General features: G+C 41.4%; 1 pseudogene; it reads right to left on the reverse strand.

The window, feature by feature from the left end:
* Positions 1 to 4,475: 4,475 nt before the first annotated feature.
* On the reverse strand, positions 4,476 to 4,850 carry LOC113406177 (annotated as a pseudogene).
* Between the last annotated feature and the right edge of the window lie 267 nt (positions 4,851 to 5,117).

Genomic DNA, 5,117 nt, shown 5'->3' on the forward strand with positions numbered 1-5,117 from the left:
GGCAAAAAAAAAAAAAAAAAAACCCAATTTAAATAGTGTGTCTGCCCCGGAGTGAGTGTGAGATGGGAGAAGCGAATCTGCTCTTCCCACTACAGTACTGCTGTTCCCACTACAGTACTCAGTCCCCCGTGCCTCTCATACTGTGTGCATCTCGCCACGCTGAGTGAGATTCTACTGTGTCTGTACTGTTTAAAGAGGTAGTATGTATTTTTTGTACTGTATAACATGGCCCCTAAACACAAGGCACCTACTTCATCTTGTGCTCAACCGAAGAAACAGCAATGTGTTCCAACGCTGGAGGAAAAACTGGCTGTGTTGGACTTATTGAGAGACTGTATGTCCATCGCCAACGTGGCACGTAAATACGTCCGCAACAAATCTAGCATCCGTGCCATCAAGATTCTAGAGACAGAAATTCGTCAAGCCGTGGCATCAAGTGCTCCTGTAACTGCTAAGGTGACGAGCCAAGTGCGTGATAAGACTTTAGTGAAGACTGAAAAAGGATTAAACTTATGGCTGGAAGACATGAACCGTAAACGTGTGCCTATCAATGGCAACATGTTGAGAGAAAAGGCTTTTAGTATCTATGCGCTGTTCAAACCTCCCGCCAAAGAGGGACAGCCTTCTGATAAGAAGGAATTCAAAGCCAGCCAAGGTTGGCTTAACAGTTTTAGGAACCGCTTCAACCTCAAAAACGTGCAGACTACTGGTGAAGCTGCATCTGCCAATGAGGAGGCAGCAAAAGCCTACCACGAACAATTAAAGAAAATCTTAAAGGAAAGGGGCTATCTTCCAGAACAAGTTTTTAATGCTGACGAGACTGGGCTCTTCTGGAAAAAAATGCCCACCCGCACTTACATTTCAAAATCAGAAAGACAAACCCCTGGCTTCAAAGCAGCTAAAGACCTTGTGACTGTGTTGTTTTGTGGCAATGCGGCTGGGCATTTAATAAAGCCGGGCTTGCTCTACGGGGCTTCAAATCCCCGTGCCCTAAAAGGCAAGAACAAAAATCTCCTGCCTGTGTTCTGGCAATCAAATAAAAAGGCTTGGGTGACGGCAGCATTATTTCTGGATTGGTTCCACAAGTGTTTCATTCTGGAGGTCAAGCAGTACCTTGAAGAGAAAGGACTTGACTTTAAAGTGTTGCTGATCATAGACAATACTCCTGGCCAACCTGCGGCACTCTGGTTTGCGCATAACGACGTTGCAGTCATCTTTCTCCCCCCAGTACCACCTCCATCCTCCAACCTCTCGACCGAGGCATCATTAGCTGTTTCAAGGCCATGTACACGAGGCTTACATTCTCACGGATCCTTACCGCTATGGATGCTGATCCCAATGTTAATATGATGGAGTTTTGGAAGTCCTTCAACATTGCTGATTGCATCACTTATATTAAACAGACAATGGATGCAATCAAGCCTGAAACAGTCAATGCATGTTGGCAAAACCTATGGGAAGACTGTGTGAATGATTTTAAGGGTTTCCCGACCATTGACAAAGAAGTGCAACTCATTGTTCAGGTGGCCAGGCAAGTGGGTGGTGATGGCTTCGTTGACATTCTCGAGGAAGAAATTGAGGAATTAATTGAGGGCCATAGAGAAACATCGACTAACGAAGAGTTAGAGGAACTGATAAAATCGTCTACAGAAGACGAAGATGATGACGAACAGGAAGAGCCAGCAACTTGGAATCTTCATAAATTTTCTGAAGTGTTCCAAGCAGCGAAACACTTGAATGATTTAATTTCTGAATATGATCCTTCAATGGAACGAAGCCTCAAAATCACCCATAGTATTACAGATGATTTGAGACCATACCAAGAAATGTTTGAGGAGCTCAAGAGACAACAGTGACAGTTGCCAATTACCATGTTTTTAAAGAAAAAACAACCAGCAGCAGCAGAGCCTACACAATCAACTTCTCGAGCTGAACCAGAGCCAACCACTTCGTCTACAACTCACTCTCCGTCACCCAAGCCTGGCCCATCGTCCCCTGGATCGACATCAAGCCCTGACGACTCAATAATCATGTTGTCAGGGGAAGAGGAAGACTAATCATTGGAGTGTGTACAGTACAAGACTAGCAAGAATATCCAGGATGACTGGTGACTGTTCAGGTTTACAGTACTGCACTGTATTGTACTGTTTTCAATTTTTATTCTTTCATTCTTCTGTATCTCTGTTATGTTATTACAAATACTGTAAATTATATTTTGCATATGTAGTCTTTATTATATACTGTACTGTACATTGCTGTATACAATACATAGTACTGTACAGGGTTGTATACACAAAAGTGTACTTTATGGGTGATTTAAGGGATTTTCAAGGGTCATTTTGACTATACGCGATTTTCGCTTTACGCGCTGACCGCGGAACGTAACCCCAGCGTAAGATGAGACAGACCTGTAAACAAGTATTGCTCCAAAGATACACTTTTTCTTGACATGTTTGAGTGTATATTTTATATATAATGCCTGTGTTTATGTGTGTGTGAGAGAGTGAGTATTTTATAATGTGCATAATATAATGTACACTTAAACACACTCACATAAACACACACATAGTATCAAGGAACAGTAAATCTTTGGAGCAACACAGGTCTATTAAGAAAATAAGCAGACCTCATCTACACTCATATACAAAGCAGAGCCATATCAGTTTTAAGTTACCATTGATGCTGGCTACTTGAAGTAAAACCAGACATCAATCCCTAAAATGAAACTTCTTATCATACGTGGCATCAACACAGACCCTGTGAAACTCTCAAGCATGGGTCTCAATAATGGAGCTGATAAACCAACCAAAGAAAACAGTTTCAAAAATCCAGTTTCTTGTAGCTCTACTGCTTTAACTTCCCAAACAACTGAACTGCAAATGTCAATGTTTTCTCATTACACACTCGATGGAAACATCCCAATCAATCTCTCAACAGGAACAGTTGCCTGCACAAACACGGCATCTGAAAGTGTTCTTCTTCTAACTTAACAACAAATTAGCCTTTATTAATTGCCTTGCCATTCATTTTTCAAAGTCTTTGAACAAGGTGTTTAGTTCCTGTTTTTATTCTACTGTGAATGTTCAATATTAGTTGCAAATGTTCTGTACTGTTATATTTCTTCCTTCATTAAATTAGAGTAATTTATTGTGTTCAGTATATAGCTACTCTAAAAGGAAAGCAATTTTTAATAGCACAAATGCTATCCTTCAGTACAATTCAAATCTTTGTGCTTGCAGAGTGAAATTCACCCGTCTTTTGGATGGCCAACCCAGGACCTTCTATCCCATCCAAGTCCTGTATAAGCTCTGTGCGTCTCCTACTGCTTTTCTAAGAGTCTCCATTGCAGGCCTGCATAGAGTAGTCAAAAGGAGAAGATGGGTCATGAGAGAAACTGTGGATCCATATATATGCAGATCCAGTAGCAGCAGATCCCAAACTGGTAGGCATTCAGCTCATGCACATTTTTGTCATGGAAGGGAATATACAGGAATAAGAGTTTAAATACAGGCAGTGTTTAACAACATCCCTAGCCAATTCAGCACAAGGTATGTACTATCGTAGTTAGCAGCTGTTGTGTCAGTGGCCCAAATTAAACAAATGAATGAGTGTAAATTATCCTACCACATCCGGGAAGGTGATCAGGGTTGAGGTTAATAAGATGGGAAAGTGTAAAAAATCTGCATCCAAATTAAGCTTGTCCTATAATTAGAAAACTCAAACCTTTCCTGCCCCAATATTCATTAAGAAAAATTAATAGTGAATAAATGCAGATTTCCCTAGATGACAAATATGCCTGTAAGATTATTCTAGTTGACTTCAACTCCCATGTAAATGACAACTCTTCTGGATTACTTCACAATCTCATATTTATCATGATAGCCATAACACTACCTACTACTAAGTGGTTTCTTGCTCAATTTATACATCCTCTGTATCAGTTGTTTGAACTGGGTATGGAGATTTCACAGTTGTCATAAACTTACCCTCACCCCTTCCTGTTTGAAGTTGGGAAGTATCTTTCCTGTGAGGGAAACAGATCATTGTTAATGTTCTGTCCTGCAAGACTGATGGAACCAGTACATTTCCAATAGGCCCCCCCAGGGTAATATCATTGACCAGTAGGCTGACTGGTAGCCAAATTTCATGCTCCCTCATTAGTTTGGTGCTGTTTTGCACTACTGAATGGTCTCAGTTGAATGAGAAGGAGAATGCTTTAGCACACCTGTGCATTTGAATGAGGTCTGTGATCATTTTGGCATCAAAGCTACATAAAGGCATTAAAACCTGTTTCAGAATATTATACAGTTGACCACTCTATTGATGGCCTGGTAGGACTTTATAATATTCATTGGCTTCTGATTATTAGTACAACTGTTCCTAAATTTATTTTCCTTTAGTCCATCTTCACAGGTCCACCAAATTACAGAGATGGTGTACACCAGATGATTCAAGAGGGAAGACTGTGGTACCTATTACATGCTGCTGGTGTACTTAATAAAAGCCTTGGTGCCCTTGAACACAGCATGCTTAGCCAGTTCCCCCGGCAGCAGCAGGAGCACAGCGGTCTGGATCTCCTGGGAAGTGATGGTCAAGCACTTGTTTTAATGCACCGGGCAGGATACCTCCTCAGCAATGCCCTCATTGACGAAAGAGTTCATAATGCCCATTGCCTTGGAAGAAATGCTGGTGTCAGCGTGAACCTGCTTCAGCACTTTGTACATGTAGATAGAGTAACACTTCTTCCTTGTCTTGAACCAGTTCTTATCTCCCTTTTTCCGAGTCTTAGTCACTGCTTTCTTAGAGCCCGTCTTGGGAGCAGCAGCAGCAGAGTTAGGTGGATCAGGCATTCTGATTTCTGAAGACAGTTCACTCAATAAAATACAGAAAGAACAAGCTGGAGTGCTGGTGGCAAAATTTTCATTCCAACTTGGACTAATTGTGACATAGAAAGCTCTTGAAGCCCTTCGTTGTTACTATGCAAGAGGCAAAGAAGGGTGTCTTCATTTCTATCATAGCATCTGCAAAGTGCTGAGAAGTGGAGCTATTCTGGGCAATTGACAGCCTATTTTATCTGGACAGTTTCCATGTGGGGTCAGAGTCAAATTTTTCTTGCT

The sequence above is a fragment of the Terrapene carolina genome, unplaced genomic scaffold (assembly GCF_002925995.2).
Source record: "Terrapene carolina triunguis isolate 2854851 unplaced genomic scaffold, T_m_triunguis-2.0 Scaffold23, whole genome shotgun sequence".
Lineage (NCBI taxonomy): Eukaryota > Metazoa > Chordata > Testudines > Emydidae > Terrapene > Terrapene triunguis.